The following is a 24,967-nucleotide window of genomic DNA, read 5'->3' on the forward strand; positions in this document are numbered from 1 at the left end:
GAAGCTTCTAACAAATTTCAGTGGATCTGAGCGTATGTGTTTGACAAGGACACTCAGCCACATCAGGGGTTTTTGTCAATGTTGAGACCATAAACTTTGTGTTACATGGAATATCTTTTATGTTTTACTGCAGCGGCTTAAAAGGTCTTGCTTTTCCCATGAATTTAGATACCAGTTTAATAAAGACTTTTGGCTATGTTAAAGAAAATGTAAAGTTGGGAAAAATCAAGCTTTCATAAATAAGAAATGCTGGAATTAAAATTACCTGTGCAATTCTAAATTGGACTGCTTATGGTCATAAAATTAAAGACATACATTTTTTTTTTTCCCCCAGCAGATCACTGTTTCACTTAGCATAGGAGAACGAATGAATCACGACTGTGAGGTAAATGAGATTACTGCCTTTATAACTCAGCTTATTTGCTACAGAGATTTGCACAGATATAGCAAATGAGGCCAGAGGAAAAGCTCTGTCTCTCCAGAACTCTTTGCCCCAGGTTTTTTTCACGTACAAGCTACTCCCATTTGCCATGTTATTTCAAGGTAATATTCTGATTTCTCTGCTCTTCAGACAGAATTAACCTTCAATCTCTTTGCTGCCTGCCTGTGTACAGGCAGAGTGGAAGAGCTTCCTGGAGACAGAGTAATTTCTCTGTGGAGTACAACTGATGGAGAGGGCCACTGAGGAAGGTTGTCCTCTCCAGCTGCTGCAGCCCAGTGCTGGAGCATGGCCACTTGTCTTCTGGAGATGCTGCCAAAAGTACTCCCCCTAAACCAGTGGTGTTTAATGTAGGTAGGATCTACAGTTAATTTAGAAGCAAAGCTCTAATGAGTATATACGAACTACAATCCCTCTACCCCCATTTCCTAATAGGACTAAATTGAAATAAATTTCCAATGGCCATCCCTCCCACACCCAAGTTCTTTCTCCAGAAGAGGAAAATATTAGAACCTGTTTTCAGCGACTTGGTTGCAAAGACTTTTTTAGCATGGAGGAGGATAGTGGGAAAGACAGTTTTCCTTTAATTTGTTCGGAGAAACAATTGAACTATTTTTGCCCAATGAGAGAGAAAGCTTAAAAAAACCCCCTGAGTCAGATACAAGTATGGGAAATTGTATGCAGCACAGTAGGGCAAAATACAACCATCTGAAAACAAGGGTTATGATCAAAAAAGTATTGGACAAGCCTAATTGCAAGCAGAGTTAGCCATATCACCAGTGACAATGTATAATCTGTGGATAGCTGCAGAAAAACTTGGGGCTGCACACCCATCTGAGAAAATGTCACAAATAACAATTATTACAGTGTGTAAAGTATAGCTTGCCGTTATTGATACGCGAAAATGTAAAGCTTTTATTTTAAGATAGGATTTCTGCACCATGGATTGCTTCTTGAACTAAAGGGCAATGTTTAACAATCACCCTCCAGCCCTAAATAATTTTTAACTCACGTATTCACTCCTCCAACCTAGGAAAAGCCTGCATCTTCGTTCCCTCGTTCCCTTGAGTGAGATACGGTTGATGCTGTGTATTTGTGACACGATTTTCAGCATGTGTGTGCTTTCTTTTTATTATTTATTTTTTTCGGGTGTAAAGAAAGAAAATAAGACCGAGTCGTCGTCCTCCCGTTTTTGTGAATGTGGGCCACTGAAAGCCCTATCAGGGCTGATTGCTCCGGTCCCGCTTGAGAGCGAGGTTCCTCCCAGGGCCGACCGCCAAGAGCCACATTTAAAGTCTCGCCCTCCGAGGGCAAAGGACTTTTTTTCTTTTCTTTTTTTTTCCCCCCTTTCCTTCCCCTTTCTTCCCCGTGCGGGTGCCGAGGAGGAGGCTCCCGCGGAGGAGGCTCCCGGGAACGCTGCGCAGGGCTGGGAGGGAGCGGGGCGGCTGCCATTGTCCCTGCGGGCGGGGAGCGGGGCAGCCCCACGCTCCGCCGGGCGGCAGCACCCAGGGGCGGCGGCGGCGGCAGCAGCGCCCCGGGCCGCGCCGCGGTGCCGCCCGCTCGGCCCGGCCCGGCCCGGCCTCCCCCAGCCCGCGGCCCGGCCGCTGCCGCCGTGCCCGGGGGCAGGGGGGAGTGACTTGTGCCTCCCCCCGCCTCCTCCCCGTCCAGCCCTCCTCTGGGTAGAAGGGGAGGAGGAGGAGGGCGAGTGGTGGGAGGGTCTCCATTGAAATAAACAAGCAGGCAGTTATTAAAACGGGAACATGGCGGCCGCAGCCCCAGCTTCAGCTTCATCTTACAAAGCGAAGGTCAGCGGCGGCGGCAGCCGCGGCGGCAGCGGCGGGAGACGGCACTGACCCCGGTAACGGCTCCCGCACGCCCCCTCGGCCCCGGCGCGGCGGGGGGTGTGCCCGAGCCCCCCGCGCCTCCCCGGCCGCCTTGTGTAATGCCGGGGGGACGCCCGGGGCCGCGCCGGTGCGCGGAGGGGCGGCGTTGGCGGGCGGCACCGCGGCCGCGGCGAGGCGGCTTCCCCCCGCGCCGGCGGCGGGGGGGAAGCGGGGCGGGGGCCGCGGCCCCCTCCGTGGGGAACCGGAGGGGAGCCGGGGGCAGGGGACCGCGGGGCTGCCCCTCGCTGGGGCATCGTGCTCGCACCCCCGGGGCCCAGCAGGAGGGGAGGGGAGGGGAAGGGGGGGCCCCGGCTTTACTTCCCTGGGACGTCCCCCGTTTCGGCGGAGCGGAGGGGTGCGGGGGGGGCGTACGGCACCCCACCCTGCCGGGCCGAGGGGGCTGGTTTCCTGCTCCCAGGCCAGGCGGAGGTCGGGTGCCGCCTCCCCGCGCCCCTGGCTGGGGGCGGCAGCGGGAGAAAGTGCGAGGAGCCGGGGAGGCGAGGGGTGCTGCGGCTGATCCGGGGGGCAGGGGGCTGCCCTGCCCGAGCCGGGGGGAGGATGGGACAGCTTGAGATGCCCAGGGCGATTTTCAGGGTGTTGTGTTTAGGACATTCCCCCTTCGCCCCCCAGCACACACGGACATAGAAACTTGAGGGAGGGTCTCTCCCCGGTGACAAAAGGGGTGATTTGGGGAGCAGGGCGGTGTTCATCCCCTCCCCTTCCCCGGCTGACAACGACTTGGTGCGCAAGGGTGCGGGCCGCTCCGCTTTCCCTCCGCGGGGCCGAGCCGGCCGCCCCCTTTTCCCCGCACCGGGCAGGGGCCCGCGGCGCCCGGTGCCCTCTCCCCTTCCCCTGGGTCCGGGTCTGAGGCGCCCCGCTGCCGCTCCGCGCCCGCAAGAGACGCGCGGGGAAGGAAGAGGGCGAAGCGGGCAACTTCTCTTAACTTTCTGCGCGGGGGTTGCGCCTGCCTGTGCGCGCAGCGCCGGGCCGTGCCGAGCCGCGCCGCGGGGGCGGGCGGCGGGGCGCCGCAGCCGCGCAGCCAGGCCGCGGCACAGCTGCGTGCGAGCGCAGCCCCGGGGCGCCCGGCCGCCGCCGCCTCCCCACGGCCCGGGGAGGGGTGGGGGCCCGGCCGCCGCAGTGCCGTGTGTCTGCGTGTGTGTGCGCGGGGCGGGGAGCGGCGGCGGCGGCGGCAGCAGCAGCAGCAGGAGGAGGAGGAGGAGGAGGGGATGGCAGCCGGCTGGGCGCGGGGCCGGGGTCCCTGGGCGGGTGCCGCTGGCGGGGCGGGCGGCGCCGCTCGCTCCCGCGTCCCGGCGGCGGGCGGCGGCCGCGGGGCTGCGCGCAAGGCGGCGGCGGCTGCGGGGGGGGCAGCTCCGCGGCCGCCGGGAACGGGCCCCCAATCGCGTGGGGAGCTGGGGGGGGGGGGGAGGGGTGGGGAGATAGCCGCCGCCTCCGCGGAGGGCGGGTGCTGAGCCCCTGCCCGCCTCCGCGGGGGGCGGTGTGTGCGCCGCCGCCTCCGCGGGGACCGCGCTGCCGCCGCGCTGGTCGGAGGCTCCTGGGCGCGGTGTAACTGGAGCCGCGTCCCTCTTCCCCTGCTGCCCCTCGCTCCTTCGGCTCCGCTTGGGCCTGAGCGGTCCCCCCAGCCCGGGAATCACATGCCTCTCCTTCCAGAGAGAGGGGCGTGCGGGCCGTGCGGGTTGTCGGCAGGAAACCTGCCCCAGAGCCTGGCAAAAAAAAGGTTGGGGGGGAAGGAAATTAAAAAAAAAAAAAAAGGTTGCTTGTAGTCACTGGGAAATAATGATTTCTGAATCTTAGTTTGCGTTAGCCTGTATACTTCTGTCTGAAGCGTGAGTCTGCAGGAGCCCACTGTCTAAATACACTTGTAATTTAGCCAGGAAAGAGTCTCCTTGTAAAAGGAGAACAGCCTGCTTGTTCAATAGTAATCAATTGGTTTTGTATTTATCTTTTTTTTTTTTTCTTTCATAGTAGTAGGTGAATAGGCTCTAGAACTGAACTGATAATATTTTTATGGTATTTAAGTATGGTTTGAACTAAGCATATAGTGTCTGGCTATCACAGTTAAAGCATAGCTCTGTTGCTGATGTAAATAAGTAAGCAGTTTAAGCCTGGCAGTCTTTTTTACTTAAAGCTTTTTTTTTTTTTTTTTTTTTCTGGTCTTAGTTTGCTGCCATTGTGACTGAAGGCAGTCATTTGGGTTTTTATCCCCTTGGGTTTTTACTGAACTATAAAATCAACTCTAGCCAGTTAATTTCCTGGCTCTTCACAACCCGATAGCGGTGTTGGGCCACCTGGTGGGCTCCTCTCATGGGGGAATCCTCTGCGGGTGCCGAGCAGGAGGGAGCTGCTGGTCCGCTCTGTTGGACACTCTTGGAGAAATGACAATGTTGCACACTGTTGTTAATGTCATATCGAAACTATTCTTCCCCAAAGCAGGGCTCTTGTTTGCTCACATGCAGCTTAAGACCACTGTGAATGGAAACCAGTCGTTTTATCACAGTTGGTGCGGGTACCGTCCCTCCTACGAATTTTTCAGGACACTTGCTTGTTTACGTCAGCAGTGGTGTCACAAATAGGATATACCAGGCTTGTGCGTATTTGCACGTACAGACATGTATGCAAGCACGTATGGACACTCGTGCATTTGTGCCCCTTATTTTGGTATTTGTGATGCAGCTACTTGGGAACTGGAACATGGAAGTCAGCTCGGCTGTGTGACACGAGATAAAGATGTAAATTGCCCCCAGATGGTTAAACCCTAAGTTTATGAGAAGTGCTGTGATAAGCTTAATGTTCATAGCTGCTTTTGGTCATCTGCGGTCTTGAAGAAAATACTGTGTCATGGACTCAACCTTCAGAAATATTGAGAATAACTTTAAGAAGAAAAGTCAATCTTTTTAACATCATGCAAATGTTTGAAGAATCACGTAATTTTTAATATGTTTGTATCTCATTTTGGTGAACATTATGCAATAAATGCCTGACAAAGGTGGTGTAATCATCTCATTTTTTTTTTTCAGCCACCATACGCTTTTATTTCACATAAAAAGTAAAGATTTCTCAACTTTGTATTTTCTCAAGCTTGTGATCTTTACTACAGAGACGATCCACATATGATGTGTTTCATCAGTATCTCTGCAATGTCTGAAGACCCTTCTTTACTAAATGTGTAAATCTCCTTGTGTTCCTCATTGTGTGTCCTGGTAGTGTCAGTGCTAAATTTGAAACTTGAGACATTTGTGGAAGGAATACTTTATTGCCATCAAGAGTGATACTTTGGGAATAAGACAGTTCAATTTAAGTTTTTTAACTGAACCCACATTATTTGAGAGAGAAACTAAAGATTATTTCTAGTGGAAAAATTGGAAAATTCTAGGGATCACATAAAGTGTAGTGTATTGCATTAAACCGAAGCTCTGAAGTAAAAATCATTTAAGGATAACATTTATGTTTTTATAATCATTTAGGACGTTGCTTGCTCATTTTAAGGCTGAAAGGCTCTGTCAGAAGAGGCATGTAAGCAGTCTGTAGTGTTGACATTCCCAACTTTTCCCTCTGTCCTGAAAAAAAACAGTAAGAGCTAGCCCATCTGCAGGGAGCCCAGGTTTTGCAGCAGGAAGAACAAAGTCAGTGAGTGAGCCAGCTGCTTCTACAATGCCCACTGTCTTCTGCTTCTTGCCTTTGTTGCTGATGTCACTGTCTCTTTGGCAAAATCTGGGCTTCTGTGCTCAGCTGGAGTTTCTCTAGCACCTGACACCAGAACTGCAGCAATTGTGGAGGCTTGTGAGGTCTAAGCCTTGAGGATGCTGTCAGTTAATTTAAAAGAAAAAGCTGAACTAAAAACTGATACTAAATTCAAGTATAAACGTGACTCTCTTTGTCTGCCCAGTGCTAATAGATTGTGCACTGGAGAAAGGGAACACTGAACTAAAACTGTTCTTGCCACGTTCATTTTTTGTACGTTTGCTATGCTCGGCCTTTTGGAACAATGCAGTTTGTATGCAAGTAGGTATAAAGTATTTAACAAATTCCACACATTTCTTCAGTGTTCTTATAGGCATTAAAATGCTCAGTATTCACTTATTTCTATGTTTGGCTTTGGAGATCAGAGGTTAGATGTTTTGTTACAGTATATACTCTTCTGTTTGACACAACCTTTTAAACTAAGAACAGAGTAACATGGATATTTACTTTATAGAAGGCATATTGCAGCATCCATTCATCCACCCATTTTGTACTATTAGTTAATTTAGTTACAGATGGATACTCTGGCAGGATCACTTATTTTTATTTTTAAATGAGGTGAAGTTCACTGCACTATATTTTTGTTAGTTGTTAAAACATTCTCATACTCCTGGTGGCAGATAATGACAAATCCTTCAATGTAGTGCTGGGAGCAAGGGAGGTGGAGAGGGAGAAGCCGGGGGGGTGGGGGTGAGGGGTGAAGAAACCCCCTCCTGAGCATATGGAGACATCCAGAAAAAGATGTGCATCGTCAGCTGTGATTCCATTGTGTGCTTGCAGACGGGATCTGAGCTCTTCTTCTCTTGGGAATTTAAACCTTACAGAAGTATTCTTTGGCTTTTACCCATTAGGATAATCGAGCTTAGACAACATATCTCACATATTTATTATAGATAATATTTTGATAATATTTTCAGATTTCAGGGAATAAATACAGTTGCCAGGACTCCTGCTCTGTGTTGGAATAACATTTTGAACAGGCATACATATTGGTGAAATGGCAACTTTGAGTAGTAAGAATAATTTGTAATATTACATCAGTGGTTACATATTACTAAGGCATCTTACCAGTTCTACAGTTGGTAGTTTGTCAGCAGTATTTACATTATGCAAACACTCCCTATTTTTAATGATTCAGTAGCTTAGCCTTTTCAAAACATACCAAGTAGAAATGTGACATGAAAAAAGACAGCTTGTATAGTTTAATCAAATTAGGATACAGAATTTAAAAAAAACAACAAACCAACCAGGGAATTTTTTAAACACAGTTTTAAAGCAAAGCTATTTTGTCAGTGTTATGAGTATTCAGAAATAGTATTTACATGATGAAAAAACTGAGTGGAAGAAACTAATTTTCTTTTATTCGGTCCTGCATTTGCCTGTTACCTAGAACAGCTTTTCCTCTCCTGAGCATTTGGAATACTTCTGCTGATTTTATACAATTATTTTGAGTTGATGAATAGTTTGAAAAATAGATCTTGAATGTGGTGGATTTACTGCACTGCATTTTGTTCCTGTTTATGATTTTTCAATCTTGTTCTATGGAAATTGCATGTTATTCAAGTTAGACTAATGGAAATTTTACTTAAGAGTTTTATGGAAATAAAATAAGCACAATTCCTATGGAAAGTGTATGGTCACTGGGGTGCTTGGCATTTTGAAGTTTGAAATTGGTTCATTAATTTAAATGTCTGAAGCTATAGAACAACATATTAACAATACACACTTTTTTTTTTTCCCTTCTGCAGCTGCATCATTATACCATTCCAAGTCTTGCATTTCCTTAAATGGCTTCCATAACAATCTCCCATTAATACAGTTACTGGCAGATATTATTCTTGCTTTGCTCTCATTTTAGCAGTTATAACGGATAGTAAATCTCACTCTTTCTGTGTGCGTGCTCCCATTACTTAGATATTCAGAAGCCTCTTTGTTATGTGCATTTGCTTTTTGCAGCTAAGATGCAATGCCCTCTGTAAAAGGCCTAATTACATTTTTCTGTTTGGTTTTAAACTTCAAGAAGTTACTTGCTGTTTAAAAAGGATAACTTGTATTATGCTAAAATAATACATTAATGTTTTCCATATAATGTGGACTAATGAAAGGGTAGAGAGTATAGGTGGCAAATTAATTAAAATATCTACTGAATGTGTTGATTTATTAATAAATCTTAGGTAGTATGGATAACATGAGTTTCTGCTGGGGGGGGTGGGAGGTGTGTGATCGTGGGACATAGTGAGAACATATATCTGATGTAGTGATGACTGAGAGTTGCTATTTTGATGCTTTTTTAGTGAGCTATGTAAGACCTATTGTTGCTCTTTGGTAGGATTTATAGTGGGCATATCACAATTGGCTGCTTTATTGGCTGCCTCCGTGGAAAAGTCTGGGATTGAAGAATGGGCATGGAAAGTGAAATAACATTTTACTTGTTAGGTCAGAATTATTATGGAATTTTACTCTTCCTCTGCCCATGCTGTAATTCATCTGTGTGTGAACGGACTTAGTTTTTCATTGCTGTCAGTATTGATCTCTAATGAGCCTTGCCCATGGATTTTGAAGAAAATCACTCCGATTAAAAACAATGCAGTATGTCACCTATTTGTACCTCACAGATTATGTAGGAGGTACTAAATTGCATATAAAAAGAAAACTTTGAGGATGGAGGGAAGTCTGCCTATGAATAAATTTGATAGTATATACTGACACATTTATTACAGGTATTTTTATGAATTTACAAATTCATCATATGCCTGTGTGATGGAATCAAATTTATAAAAAACCCCAACCAAACAACACAAAACCCAAGGTCATATGTTTTAATACTTGTGCAAGTGAGGGTTCAGATATCACCCAGTATACAGTGGAGATTACTCTTCTTCATACATGTTCCACCGTGCTTTGAGTTCACAAGATAGTTTAAAAGTCTATACTATTATTTCCTATTTCAAAATTAATGTCAGGACTTGCTGACCAACCACTTACGTTATTCCACCACTTATGTTATTCCCAGAAAAAAATGTGATTATTGTCAACTAATTTCACTTGCTACCCTTACAAAAATTTGTACCTTGGTTCCGGAGATATAAGCAATGTCCTCCTCTTGTTCTATCAATTTCCTAAAACAGATTCTTTGTGGAGGAAGATTATGAGTGTATACATATATATATATATATTTTAATTTTAGAGGATTTCAATTATATTCTCAAGGACAAAAGCTGTTCTTCAAGTCTAAATCTTTGTATTTTTTCCGAAATAAAAATTTACAACTAGAAATATGCTATTTTGTTTCAATGTGGCCAGAATACTTGTTGCCTTTATCTTAAAAGAAAAAGTGAACCTGTTGATACTTTCCTGGCTACAAAATGTAGCTCTAATAACATAGTTTAAAGCTTTTTTTTTTTTTTTTTTTTTTTTTTTTAAATTGCCTGCCAATTTGTGTTGGTATTTGCAGTGCAAATATACTTTTGCTTGTTTTGCTGGTTTTCTTAAGAATTATGGCTTACTTTGATACATACTGACTTTTTAATAAGGCCTCAAACTATTTTCTTGCTACAGTTCTGTGTTAAATTAGTGTTAACTGCACAATGGTGAGATCATTTGTGGCACCTTTTCTTAGTATAAGAATGAGGGAACCTGAAGACTGTATGTAGATGAAAAAATATGTTCACTAAGCTTGCACGCTAGAGATGATGGTCTCTTCCAAGTATGTCTGAAGTGGTAGTCCTTCACTCCCTTTTATCTAAACTGTAGTTTGTAGAGTCGATACTGTGAGTTTTGCTCACAACTTACAGTTTTTATGGGGTGAGGAGGTAATGCATCTTAGGTTCCTGGAATACAGATGTCCCTTTGCACTGGAAAAGAAAGAAATGACTGTGCATGAATGGAAAATAAAGACATAAAGCACTCTGAATTTAGAGGACGGTGTGTTATTCTAGGCCATATTGCTTTTAGTTATTATTTAACCTTTAAAAAGTTTTATTTTACTCTTTGTGGGGTGGAAGATTGGTGGTGTTGGAAAATGGCAAGCGTGGAGAATGATGGCAACGGCATGTTCCATTTTAATATTGTAGCCGTTGCTGATAATTTGTGTACTGTTTGAGGCAGAGACCTATTCTTCATGTAGGCCTTTGCATGAGGCCAACCTACAGGCCTTTGAGCACCACCATTAACAGCATTATGTTACTGTAAAAGCTGGCTTTATGCAAGAGTGGTTTGAGTTTTGAGGGGCACTCCAAGAACCCCCTGATTCTTGTAGGAATTTGCATGGGCATGGGTACTAGCATTGCCTCTTGCTGCAGAGTTGGCTTTCCTTTATTTCAAGCTTCAGAAAGGGCTTGAGAAGGGAAGGCAAAGGACTAGTAGGTAATTTCGTTGCCCGTCACTTCATGTTCATCATTTTCCTTCACTGACAGTCTAGTTAGAGGAAAAAATCTGGAATATACCAGACTATATATCTATTCGGATACATAGGCTTGTCACTAGTTGCTGTATAATTAAAGAGTTTTATTTGGAAAGAAAGATCTCGTTAGTATTTTGAAGGTAGTGCTTCTACAGTGAAACTATTATATATTGTCTTCATTTTCAGACAGCATTATTATTAAGTGTTTTATGAATAGAACAAATGAAAATCAGCAAAACTTGTCATTTCCATTGTTGTCCCATAGCGTTTTGTGGGCTACATTGTAGCGGTCAGGAGCCACATTACTCGTGTGCAGACTCTTTGAGCTGCAGTACGGGAGGCCACGTAGATCAGGAGGTGGGACCCAAAAATATATCAGCAGTAGGAAAATACTAGTGAGCAGCCACGCTAGTTGTCAAGAAACAAACGGCAGTAGAGCAGTCATTCTCATTCACTGTTGTGCAGCAGCTGAAGGACAGGAGATGAGTGGGAAATGCTTCTGTCTGCACAGGCACTCTTATCATTATTGTTCCTCTGTGGAAAAGGTCTCCCCACCATGGGCTGGGGCTGCAGCCTGCATTTGCTAGTGAGACAGCGGCTTCTCTTTGGTATGTCTCTCTGAACTGTGGGTGTCTAACAGACACTGTAAATCTCATTAAATCACCAAAAGATCTAGTAGTGTTTTACTTAAAATTTTATCCTAAGTCAAAATGATGTTTTCTATCAGTAAGGACCCACTTGAAGCCCCGCTGTTGTGATCTTTAGAGCTCGTGTGCTTTTTGGGCATTCCTGAGGAAATAATGTAGTCATGTCTTCTGTGTATATATTTGATATAAGAATAATTCTTTGTTAGTGGTGCCCCTGAGTAGCCTGTTACTGTAGTGGTATCCTATCCTGCCTGTGACTGAAAGAACTTAAGCAGAGTTTGTTTGAAGAAGAGACGGCAGAAATGACAGAAAAAATGAAGTTGTTCCTAAATTCTGTTTCTCTTGAGGCATAATTAGTGCGGGTTTTCTTTCTGTTGATGACTCTTGTAGTGTATCTTTCATTTTCTTTACGTTCTGCCTTTTTGTTTGTCAGAATAAAAAGATAGAAAACTCTTCTTTGGTAGCATGCTTGGATACATTTAACATAGAGTACTGTTTGACCTACAAACAGAAATGCAGGTATAATATTTTTGTGGGTAGTGGCATGCTCCTCTTCCCTGAAGAAGTGTGTATTGCTGTGCAGTGTATGTCCTCTGCTCTACTGGACTCTTAAGGTCTATACTAATGAAGAGCTTTCTCCTTGTTTGTCCACTGATACTCATCACTTGGGTCAGGAGTATTGTAAGTGGATATTCAGAGAAGAAACATGCTTCTGTACCTACAACTTTTAATAATGGTTGAAAGATGTTTTATAAGAACACCAGTTTCTCCTCTTTAGAGATTTGAAACTAATGTGTTACAAAGTCAACCAGCCAGGCAGTCAACCAAAAAAGGAACTGGCTACTTTCACAGAGGGTTCCCACAGATTCTTTTTGCTAAAATAAAGGCTGTGTACAGTGTAAGTTAATGTAAACATCTTAGTTGCTGTCACTGTGAATTTGCAGTAGGCAGCAGGTAGAGAGGAAGTTGTGTGCCTGGAGTGATTGTGCAGCTGGAAGGGGGTTGTAGTTATGTCTGGAAAAGCAGATAATGCTCAGCAAAGTTTGTTTCCCCTCCTTGTGTTATGCTTAAAGCTGCAGTGTGCTACGCATCATATTTTTATTTTTCTATGCCTGTCTCCTCCAAAAAAAAGACTAATCTTTTTTTCTCAATTTTGTTCCTAGCATTCTTGAGATGTATCTGAGTAGTGAGGCCCCCTGCACGCACAGCCCCTAGAAATTGTTGCCTGCCTCAGTGAGTCTTGGTGAGTTGTCTATATCCTATTTCATTTAATTGGATTGTGTTACAGTTTTATCTTCTTCACTGGGGAATTTGATGTGAGATGTCTTAAACTGATTGTGTGGATACAGCAGAACAAGCCTTGGTTTTAAGTAACGTATGATATTATACAGTGAGTCAAAATACGAACATTTTAGGCACTTTCAAAAATAACGCCCAGCCTGGTTATGGAAGCTGGGATCTTGCTTTAGTACCAGGACCAGACATGGGAGTCTCTGCTGAGAAAGGCTGAAGGGATCAACGTTAAGTTCGTTTGATATTTTATACTGTAACTAAGGAATTGACATTTTTCAAATGTGCTGATTATGGTCTGTCTTATGGCAAAGGTTGAGTATGAAATAATACAAGCTTTTCCATCCAACTATCTGCACTAATAAATTACTTAAATTGAGGGTTGAAATCGGTGTAATGGCACTGATGACTTAAACTGCTTGTTGCTCAAGAATTACTGTCTGATGACTCCATCAGGCAGTGCTGTGCCTGTTTAACTCTGCTCACAAGAAGGGATAATACCGCTGAGAACTAGAAAAAGGGACCCCTGCGGATTGTTTAAATGCAGACTAATAATAGTTCGGTAGTGCAGTGAAAGAAAGTAGAATATAAATGCCATGCTTTCATTTTAGGTATGTTTCATATATCAATATACTCACTTGCTATAAATATTTTACAAATATGCATTTGAGATTTTATGTGAGAACCTTTTCAGGGTACTCGTGAATAAATGTTGTCTTCTAACATGTAGAGTGACTTATTAAGGTCAGAAATATGTATTTTTGAGGCTTGCACACTAAATATAGAGGCGGGAAATGAGCCTGCTGAAAAGGTTTTTAGTTGTTTGGGGGATAACTTTGTAAAATGCCAGCCATTTATGGGTAAAATTATATATGTCCACATCAAGTATCATTTCCTCTTTTGTTAATCATGTTGAGCAATTTTTGCAAACTAACAATGCTTTTCTTTAAACTTACTGAATTTTCTAGCATCACTGAATGAAAACAGATTAAGAAGCTTTCCATGCTTCTGGGTTTTTTCTGCATTTTCCCTTGGCTGTTCTGATAAAACACTTTGTAGTTCGCTGTGTTCAGTGAAGTTTGTAATACTGGTTAATAGTTTGTTTATGTATTTTATTAACTTGAAAATGCTCAGCCACATAGATATTATTACTTATTTACACTTATTACTTACACTATATTATTTATTTACACTACTTATCTGGGCTGCATAATGATCATAATAATGTGCATGTGCAGGTCTCAATAATAAGCTGGTTTTGTGATCATTTAAACAAATTGTTTTAAAAAAAGAAATAGTAAGAATCTAAAATATTTTTTTTTCTAGTGAATAAGGCTCGTAATAGAATGAGTTAGGTGTGTGTAATACAGAAAGAGAAAAAAGTCACTGCCAAAATTCTCCAAAGAGAACATGAAATTTTGTTGTCAAGTTGATAGTATGTTTGTTTTCAGTTGTCTCAATTGTAATTTTCCATTTAAAAAGGAATGCATTAGGTAAAGACTGAAAAAAGAAAATATTCAAATAAAAAGCAATTTGAATACAATTGATTTTTCCCCTAATTAATGTATGTGGGTAAAACACCCCCTCTCTTTTGCTTAGTGTTGCTACATTCTGCACAAAAATTGTAAATGTAGTTGTTACTGTGCCAAAAAGTAATCTGGTACCTTTACAGATACTGGCTAAAACATAGTTGCTGTGTTTGAAAAGTTCAAAACCTTTAATAAGAGCAAGTAGGAGATAAATATTGGTATATGAAGTCTGTGGTGATGACAGTGAGGAAGAAAGCAGTGTAAAAAATGGATGTCGTGAAAGGATGTAGAGGGCAAGGATGAGGTAAAGAGGTAGGTTTCTACTCAAAATACCCTTTTGCTCTGAAGTGGGCAGTTATTCATGTGTTCACGTGATAGACAGTTAAGCAAAAGTAGGTTGCATAGGACAAGGAATAGTTTCAAATTTTGGTTCTTTTGAATCCTTGGAAATTCTTCCATTGATGTCTGAATGTCCTATTTCACTCCTATTGTTCAACGTACTTAGATGTTCACCTTCTCCATCTCAAGATCAGAGAGCTGTAGCTGTTTATTTTAACTAGTACACCCACCTGAAATCATACTAGTGTCTGAAGGATATATCAGTTGGAGTTTTGTTTAAGAAATCCTGGCCTCGGCTTTTCACTGCAGTTGCTTGTGGAATAGATGTTGGATTTGACTTGTGTGTCTGTACCACCGCTGTGACTAAAATCATGTGTATTCAACCTGTCTACCACTGTATTAAGTTTTTTGAAAAGTGAAACCATTGCTTAATACTTACTGGATCTATTTTTAGATGATATAATGGATAAGAGTGTGAATCTTGGACTGATTTGCTTTAGATTGTGTGTATATGAACTGATAAGAAATAATGTAAATGACAGAATTTGTGGCTGCTCCCTTGGTACGCTGGTAGTTGGGGTGGTGGGAAGTAGCTGCTGCATGCTACCAAAAAGCCGTGCAGTTAAAGATGGTGAAAAGTTTAGATTTTTGTTTAAAAAAAACCCCAAACAGATAAAAATACTATCTGTAGTTCCTAGTCTAAAGGTTTTCAGTCAGGAAACTTTTTTTTTTCTCCTTTTCTTTTTGCATGAAATGTTTTGCTTTGCAAGGAACATTTCTCAGGGAAAAAAAAAAGAGAATGTGGATTAGAGAAATCTGTTTTCTGTCACTCTTGATCTGGAGAGTCTGTTTCAATCTAACTTCGTAGCGATTTCATTGGCGTTTGTGTTGTAGTTAGTGTCAAGTGTGATAGATAGAAAATATTTGTGTGTCTGTTTGTTCTGAGTTATAGTACTCCTTATTGTTGTCTACAGCGGTAGTAGATAAAGAAAATTCTGACAGATGTCTCATTTTTGACTGTGTCCTCTTAATACATGTGTGTGTAAAGGGAATGTTGTCAGAAAATAAAGTATAATACTGAAAATAGAGTGCCTTATATTGAAACAAGTTTAGAGAGCCTTCAGTATTAGTTTAAGGATGCAGTGAGGAACCTATAGTAGGTTCCAAGTATCAAATCTGAATGAGAGCTCATTTCTGTCAGCATGCAAAGTCGGGCTGGGATGGTGCCTACCTAGAGCTCTGGAGTCAGTTCAGAGCACTGTAATTCCTACAGGAGCTATGTTTCTGAAATATCTGAAATAAAATACAGGGCCTTCTCATTTGCAGAGGGATCTGTGAGGGATATTTAATCTACATAGAATTGGTTTGTGATAAATAAAGGGAATGTGTTCCCATTCCTAGACCTTGAAATTGGGGAGTTGTGTTTTGCATGAAATATGATCAGATTTTTCTCTTTTCAGTCACTCTTGTTCAGTAGCAACATTAGTTAACATGGATTGCCTATAAAGATGCCTGTAAAAGTGGATGCTTGATTATGGTGAATTTAATGCAATCAGTGTTAAAATGATACTCCTAATCTGAGAGTGAAGTTATGTGTGGGTGGTACAATGAGAACAAGAAGTATTGAGAAATAAGCGTCTATGAAGATTTATATAATTGCACCCCACAGACTTTTTTTTTTTCCCCCCTAAAATTGGAAATGAGAGCTTATGGAAATCTTTGGGGTTTATTTTGTGGAAAAGCTGAAATCTACACAAATGTAATATATTGCATTTCCTTTAAAATTGATGAAAAATTGAGAGTATTGTAGGGAGAAATCTCATCATGCTTGCAACTAGCAGAACTAGATTTGTTGATAGTGAAAGCAGTTTTAAAGTCCTTTCATAGTTTTGAGGCCACAACTTTCAAATACATTGTAAACCATTCTTAAATATGAAAAACTCATTAATTACTGTTGAATGGATTGAAATGGAGTGCTCCGTCAGTGATTTTTTTTACTGAATTGATGGTACCAAACTTCATATATATTGAAAACACTGTCATTCAATTGATGGAAGCTTGCCTTTTGTATGTAGCTATATCCTGGAGGATTATTTTTAACATTTCAGTTTCAGTGAGATAAATAAAAAATATTTAGGAAATGAGATTGCTAACTTGATTTTATTCACTTCTTAAATATTGGTTTTGACTTAGTAATGGGCTTTGCTAAGATTTTTTCATTTCTTACCTTGATAGGAACCTTTTTATATGAGCAAAGGTATAGTATATACGCATTTGCAGAAGAAATAGCTGTCATTATCATCCGTGGAAAATCAATATATATTTTAAATATAGATTGATGACATTGTACCACCAGTATTGGAGCCTGGGAATTCTAGAGGGGTCAAGAACAGGACAACTGAGCACTTGCATTATCAAAGGAGATGAGATGCATTTACTTGGGCAGATTTTCCTCTGGGCCTGCCTTTAGCCCCTGAATTGGAAAGAGTGAAATATTTACCCAGCTTGGCTCTTGACAGTAAATAGTATTAATTAAATACAGGGCTTGAAAATGACACTGGTATTCCAGATTAAGGCCAGTAGATTTTGCCTTGGCTTTCTGGAAATTGAATTCCAGTAGTCTGTTTATTTGACAGCATTATAGTGTAATAATTTGAGGTTCATGGATATTTCTGTACATTAAAGTGGGTAAATTTTTATAATGTCACAATGCTGGGATGTTAGGCTCAGAAGACTTATGTGACTAGAATAGTAAGTGAATTTGCAGCTGATTAATATGAAGTGTGGCACAGTGTGTTTCCATCTGATTAATTTACGTTTGTATTACCTGTACTGGCAAGAAATTACAGGTTTTCTTTTAAAAAAACTTTGGATGTTGAAAAATTCAGATGAAGAGTCTTAGATAAGTTACAGATGTTAAGAAGTTAAGTATTTTTAAAATTATCTAGAAATATTGGTGAGTTTTACAGTATCATTGTGAAGGGCTCAAATTATTCAAAATGTTTTACAAAATCCTCCTCTAGTCATCTCATCTCAAGCAAAAAGGGGTACTGACACTCCTATGTACACAATATCTGTCAGTGTATAAATGCGTTGGTAAAACTGTTTACAACTGTGGCCATGATAAATGAAGAATATGCTCTGTTCTCCTGTTCTCACATCTGTTTTTATGGTCCAGATTCTTCCCTTTTTTCGTTATCAGGACTTTTGTTCCTTCAGTAATCCCAGTTTAATAAACTACAGCGTTCTGTATACACCAAACTCTGTATCTTTCAAAACGACAGCAATAGGCAATCTAGGAATATTTAAAATTAGAATTGAGAGAATAATTAGTTTTATAGTAGGTATTGCAAATCAGTTCATCATTGAGGAAAGCTGTAGTAGTGTCAGAGGGAGTTAAAATGTTTCCATTCATATTTTTTCATCATGTTTTGCTTATATTTGGATATTCTCACTTAAACTTTGAATCATCATCCTTACAAGTAACACATGAAATTGAAGATCCCTTTTCGTGTTGGGTTCCTTTGTCCTTCAATCTCTACCTGTTTTATTGCTATGAAAGAGTGAGATGTTTCCTACGTTTCTTTGTTCAGGTTGTAAGCCTGAAACTCTACTGTGTGGTGCCACAGTTTAGTAGTATTTTGAAATGGGGTAAAACCATCTACATTGCTCTAGAAGTAGGTGGCCAACACATATAAAATTTCACTTGGGTTAATTTTTATGGCCTTTCAGTTTTCAGTTGTGGGTTTTTGCTTGGCTTCTCTTCACAAATCCTGGTTAACTCTGTTTTTATTGCTCAGTCCTGCTGAACAGACTAATGTAAAACTTTTTCTGTCTGTAATTACAGTATGTAACTTCCAGAATGTATCCTGCAGTAGAATAGGGTTTATATGCAGCTGATGGTACATGAAGCTTGATGCATGACTACTGATGTTTAAAATATTCCTTGTCCTTGGCTGCGTTTTTAGTCTTTTCTTCCTCATGAGCTCACTCTTTTGTCATTATCCAAATTCTAGGCTCTTGATCAACACTGCAATATTTGAGGAATCAATACATGTGAGTCTGTTGTATAACACTATGGTTGCCACACTTAAACATACTCTACACAAATCCACAGAAGCAAAAAATAACCAAACCCAAACCACCCCAAATTAGGGCATTTTATATGAAATATCACATGCTATTCTACCACTGTCACACCCCAAGCACCACTACCACCACTACTGTACACCACAGGCTATGTTCTATTAATTTTCTGCTTTTGTTGGTTAGTGTCAAATACGCTGTGTGTATAGCACATCCGATTCACAATAGTATATATTTGTTTTTGAATATCAGAATGGAACTGTGCATATGGTGCTTTGGTCCTGTTTCAGGTACTGTAGGCACTTCTTAAAAAAACCCAACAAACAAGTAACAGCCTGCTGCTGCTGAACTTGATTCCAGTAACAGTAGTTATCAAAGTTCCCTCCTACTTAGTCTTCCTCTTATTTGCTTCATCACTCAGTTTCTGAGCTATTTCCTTCCGCCCCCAGCTTCCAATAGAAGTTTTTTGTATGTTGTGGTCTTCTGATACAACCTGATAAAGCTTTGGGATAGTCCATTCTCCTCCACCTTTGCCATCAGTCAAAGCCCCCAGGCAGTAGTGTAGGAGGAGTGATATTTTGGGTCAGGACAGCTTGATCCATTATTATGAAACTCTCTAGTAAGAGTTGGACATATTTGCGTCTGTGTATTTTGAGGGGGAATTACTTACTGAAAATGTATTTTTGGCTAGCTTGAAGCTATTAATGAGTTGGCTTGAATTTCATGAGTAGCTTTGCTGAGGAAGGGGGAAAATTCGCTACTAATCAGAAATGCTATAATGGCTCACTTAGGAAATTCTGAAATCAGAAGTTTTGGATATCGAGGCTAGATTAACAGGAAGACTTAACAGTCAATAAGTCATGGGGAAACAGCCCAACTGTGGGGTACGGCTCTGAGCGAGGAACCGCTGTGGGTGGTCAAGGTGAGGGTTTTCCCTGGGCTATGGTTTCAGTGGCACCCTGTGCCAGGTAGAGGGATGGCTTGTGATGGGTCGGATGGCTCGTCTGCGTCCTGGTGTCTGGTCTTGCTCCCCACAAGCTGCAGTTTACCCTGCTGCTCCCGGGTCCGGGGCAGCCCTGCTTCTCCCCATTGCACCAGGCTGGGGATGGACAGGTTGCTAGTGTTTTACAGCTGTGGCAGAGAGCGGCTCCCAACATCACCTGCTTCACCGGGCTGGGGAGCCCTTTCCTGTGCCTACACGGGCACTGGCAGCATGGAAATAGGGGTACACCTGTCTTTGGTTGCAAGAAGAGGGGAGAGGTGGGAGGGCAGATTGCTGCACGCCGCCTTCTGAACACCAGGATGTGGGTGCGCAACAAGATGGAGGAGGGAATCACAATGCTCCTAATTTAGAGAAGAGGTTTGTATTTGGGTCTCCTGCCTCTTAGGAGATTGCTGCCATCCCTGGGCTGCTGAATGTTTTTGAGCAGAACTTTGCTGCCTCTGAAACAGCTCTGCTTTTTATTGGCGCATAAATACTTTCAGAGAATTGAATTTTCTATGTTGGCAGTGAGCGCCCTATCTGTTGTGTGTGCCCTATAGTAAAGGACAGTAGATTTTTCACTTGCCCACTTTTATAGATTTATTTATCTGCTACCTATAAGGTTGTCTTCTCAGACAAGGTACTGCAAAGGAAGCTAAGGTATATATTCACAGATATATTTAGCAATTAAATCCCCTTGTGGATGCTCTTAATGCTTTGAGATAGCTTACCCTACTTTGACATGAAGTAAGCTATCTGAAACAAGGGCATTTTTCCTGGTGAACTGAGCATTTATACAACTTGAAACACTTCTTAATTTTTTTGTTTTTTCTTTTCTTGTTTGGTGGCTGAAATGAAAAATCCATTATATGCACAGCTCTGTTCCTGCTATCAGAGGTATCATTGTCCATAATTAAATGGATACATTTGACTGCAAAGATATAACACAAATTAAAGTTTCACATGGTTGCCACTGTGTATACCATCTTTTTTCAAAATCCTTTAAGGTCAGTGAGAAGTATTTTACTGTGTAAAACTGATGAATTCTTGAAAATCTGAGAAGATACAAAAAAAGACATATTTAGATCTCTCGGAGCAAATGAGAAGTAAAAATGTGAACCATGTACACTGTCTGGCAAAGGTAGAAATAAACCCTTAAAAATTTAAAACCACTAGTGAGTATTTTGTGTTATGGTGGGAAGGGCCATATGCCACAACTTTTCTTGCTGTTGACATGATTTGGGGACTGTTCTTACGGTTCTAATTTTGTGGAAATATTGTGGCATAAGCATAGTGGTAACTTTCATGATGAGCTGTACTCTGTTCTGTTGCACTTGTGTAAATAATTTTTACTCAAGTTGTATAGCAGAAGCTGAGAAAGGAAGACAGTGAGCCTGCCCTTAGAATTTCCTTGGGGGAGGAGGGACTTTTTTAGAGACAAGATTCTGAGAAGAGAAATAGGAGGGTTTCTTGCAGAAAGGTTGAGCTAACTAGCAATACAAGAAAGATGAAAATGTAAAATCTAATACTGAGTCAAACCTACTGCTAATTAAAAATATTTCTCACTTGCATTAGCTGAATGTAAAGACAACACTGTGTTTTACTGTTTTTAACTGATTTTTGCTTACCACTGTCAGGGAAGGAAGTCAGTAAAAGGGAACTGGTATTTTCTTACACAGACAGTGTCTTGAGGAACAGAATAAATTAATGCAACATGGTTTTCTGTGAGGGTGCATACCTGCAACAACATGAGAATTTTTTATTTAATATTTCAATAATTGAAAATGTGTGGTTTTTTTCTGTGTGTGTATGTTTGTTTCTATGTTGTAAGTTTACAATATACTGTATTGTATTATCAGTTTTAGTTCTGTCCTGTTGCTTTGTTCGGGGTACTGGGTGATATCAGCCACTCTTATGCCATGCTCGTGATGGGCTCTGTGGCTCTTAATATGCCAAGCTTCTGCTGTTCTTGTATTGTGTTAAACAGGCAGTTTACACTATTTATTCAGGCTGGCTGAGGGTCAGCTACAAAAATTGAACATCTTGTTACCTTGGACAACATTTTTTGGGTTTTGTTTGGGTTGGGTTTTTTGTTTAATCAACAAATAATTTAGATAAGGTGGCAGAGAACCATTTGTAGAGTTTGGGGACTTATGTTTGCCCCTGCATGTGATGGAAATTTCCCTATAATTATACTGACAGGAATGATCTTACATGGGTAAGGACAGGGATTCTTGTGCTAGAGAGCCAGGAGCTTACTCTTCAGTGCCAGGTTTGCCAGAGAAAACAAGTCACTTGAGCTCTAAGTCCCTCACTTTCTTAGCTGTAAAATGGGGTCAACCCTCATTATTTTCTCCATATGCAGAATTCAGTTTCATTGGTGTTTGTGGATTGCGTAGGGAAAATAAATAAAAATATATTTATGTATTTTATTTCCTCAAATGTAAATAAAATGCCTGCTTCTGTTTACCTATGTTGTGAATTAATACTGAAATTGTAAAAAATGCTGGAAAGAACTTGCCTATTAAAATGTTGAAGCAATGGCCTTTTGCTATTTTATTAAACAAGAATCTATCTAGACTGTTTTGAGTTAGCAGCATTTTTGTCTGCTTATGTTATGAGATAAAACATTGAATATTGACTTAACTTCACATTTCACAGAGGAAGAATTAAAAATTATCTCTGTGAAGGGTGACTATGGAGTTACTCTTTGAAATTCTAATTTAACACTTCAGTAATGGGTCAAGCCTGCTCTGAATCCTCTGTGGGATTATTTGATTTGCTGTCTGGTTAACCTCAAGGAAAATGGGATGTCTTTAAATTACTAGAGGTGCTAGCTATCACCTTATAATGGAGCCACATGGGATAATTTGTTGTTTTAAATTAGGAGTGTCACCTGATGACTAAGGGATTATATGAATGGGGCTTATTTTTGAGATCTACCTTGAGGTTGAAAATTGCATTTTTTTTCTTCTTTTACTTACCATCAACTGTGTAATTGGAGATTGATATAACTGAGGGATAAGGGGAAAATGTCTTCTTTACCTGAGGGGGGGATGGGCTTAGGGGTTTAGTATTTGTTTTGTCTTCAGTGTTACTTATGCATGGAGAAGTTTTTATTTTGTGTTTCTTTTATTTGCATAAATGTTTTGTGCCCTGACAAGAAGAATATTTTTTTTTCCATAATAAAACTTATTATTAAAGGACATTCATGTGACTGGAACTGAAGGGAGAAGTTCTGCTTTTTATAAGTAGACAAGCAGCTTGAATATTTTGCAAGTTTATGCATGTAGAAGTTTATCCTGCCAAAATCTTTAAAATTAATTTGCAAAGTATTGAAATACAAATATAATACTCAAATGTATTATGCTGTGTCATACATAAAAGGAGTATTTGGCAGTTAATTAGTAACTTGAATTTGGGGGGTTAAAGGCAAGATTTCAGTTAATAATGAATTCACTCCAACATTTTACTTTTCACTCTATTTTATGTTGGATATTCTGTGCATATTACTGTTACAATTTTTTCAGCTACAGTTCAACTTTAAAAGCCATATAACATACCTAGTCATATTTTAGCAGGTTACATATTTCTCTGTCTTGCAAATTAAATTGAATTTTTAAACATCTATAGTTTGTGATGTCATAGGATATAAATTAATATCATGAAAAGCTTAGCATAATACATCACTTTAACGGCACTCAGTGTCTCTTCAGGAGTATTGAATGGAGACAAGCTGTGCAGTATGCGTTGCATATACTGAGAAATTTCACAGGACTTTTTGACATCAGTTTTGAAATGAGTCGTGGGCTCAGCTCCAGCGCCACTCTGATCATAGTCCGTCCTGCAGAACTTTCCATTGCCAGTCTGTCATGTACCACGTAGGCATGTGGTATTTCAACCAAGATTTCTGATTTGAGTAACCGTGGCTATACATTATTTGAATTACGTATTTAACAGAATTTACTTACTGTTGATTCTGAGAATTATTTTTTTTAAAAACACATATATTTATTCTTGTACAGTTCCATCTATATAAGTTAGTAATCAATTTTTAATATGTATATCAGCATGTTGTAGCATGTTTTTGAAGTTGGTAATAGCTATGGAAATTTAAGTCTTGACCAGGTCTGATGACTTGTGATTTTGGGAGGAAATACTGGGTAAAACAACAGTGTCATCAGTTTTGCACATGTGTAGGGAAAGGAAATTTTTTAGGATATGAAGGTTTTTCTGTGCTTTCTAGGAGCTGACAGAGATGTAAATAATATAGTGCAATAAGGATTATAAAGATAGAAAATAAGCAGATTTATTTTGCAGTATTTCCATCAAAATTTTGTTTACAAAAGCAAAAAAGCCCTTCTTCTGTCTACTGCATTAAAGTGCACATAGCAAAGTGCTAGCTGCAGCAGAAGCAAGCAGGGCCGGGCTCACCAGCCTCTATCTGAAGAATTGCTAGCATGTACAAGTTGGGCTGCTTTCCACTTCAAGTTGGATAGCTTTCTGGTGATAGGAGAGCTCCTACAGCTACACATTTGTGGGTTACTAAAAATAGTGGTGCTGGAGTGGGGAGGGTACAGTAGCACAGCACCAGAAAACCTCCCCAACTCTCCAAACCCTAATATTTTTAACAAATAAATGCTTAAACAAAACACCATCGTCCCATGGTACGCAGAGTTGCAGGCCCACTCATCCCCTGAGTCTGGCTGACTGGCCAGCTTCTGCAGCATGCCCTGAAGGTCTTTCATTTGAGCTATTTGGAAAGAGGATTATTCAAGATGCAGACGTTAAAAAACTTTTGTAGGGAATGCTTGATTTGCTTCTCTTCTTTTTCCTAGAGGGGAAATACAAACTGAAGTGTCTCCTGACTCCAGATATAGTAAGGGGAATATGGGAGTTCATGCAGATGACTTCCAGACAGAAACCTCAAATACAAAATATTATTGTGAAAAAATTAGATTGGGACTAAAATCTTTAGATTGGGTCTGCTATGAAGTGTGAAGAAGAGTGATTTTATTATTGGTAGGTGAAGTGCATCTTGATTTGCCTTTCTGTTAACCCTGAGGTGACTCTTCGGAAGGTGAAAGGTGGTTCAAATTCTTATTAGCTTAGATCTAGAGATTTCCTGAAAATAAACTTACGTGGTTTGCCAAGTTGTATGGCCACAAATCATCAGGCTCTCTCTAGAATTTCAAATTGGCCCAAAGCTGGGGTTCAAATAAGAAAAAAAGAATAGAAGTTAATAACATAATTTACACAGACTGTTTTGTGTGACAACATTTTGCTTTTATTAGCTACTGTTTTCTCTCTCTTTTTTTTTTTTTTTTTAAATAGATTGGTGGTTTAAGCTGTATTTCAGACATGCCGTCTCTTCTGTAGTTGAATACAAAATACCACTAAGAATAAAGGAAGAGATACAGATTTTTTTCAAGTTTGCTTATAGCATGCATAGGGAAGTGTTAAATATGTTCAGGGTCCTAATGGAAAACTTCTTCAGTATTGTAGGGAATTTTTTCTGAGTTGCGGTATTGAGGGATCATTTGCCATGAAAGAACTTGTCACTCAGCAAATCTTCTGCTAGTAGTTCGGGTTGTATTTTGGTAGGTAATTC

General features: G+C 40.8%; 1 protein-coding gene across 6 annotated transcripts in view; it reads left to right on the top strand.

Moving 5' to 3' along the window:
- Positions 1-2,013: 2,013 nt before the first annotated feature.
- Positions 2,014-24,967, top strand: part of NCOA2 (nuclear receptor coactivator 2) — a 198,042-nt gene continuing 175,088 nt past the window's right edge. For 5 of the 6 annotated variants that reach the window (XR_012622404.1, XM_074817590.1, XM_074817599.1 and 2 more), the window contains exons 1-2: positions 2,014-2,297; positions 12,294-12,373. The gene's annotated coding sequence lies outside the window, so the exon portion shown is untranslated. The remainder of the gene's footprint in view (positions 2,298-12,293; positions 12,374-24,967) is intronic. The other variant, XM_074817619.1, reaches the window with a different exon arrangement.

Source organism: Strix aluco, chromosome 1, assembly GCF_031877795.1.
Source record: "Strix aluco isolate bStrAlu1 chromosome 1, bStrAlu1.hap1, whole genome shotgun sequence".
NCBI lineage: Eukaryota > Metazoa > Chordata > Aves > Strigiformes > Strigidae > Strix > Strix aluco.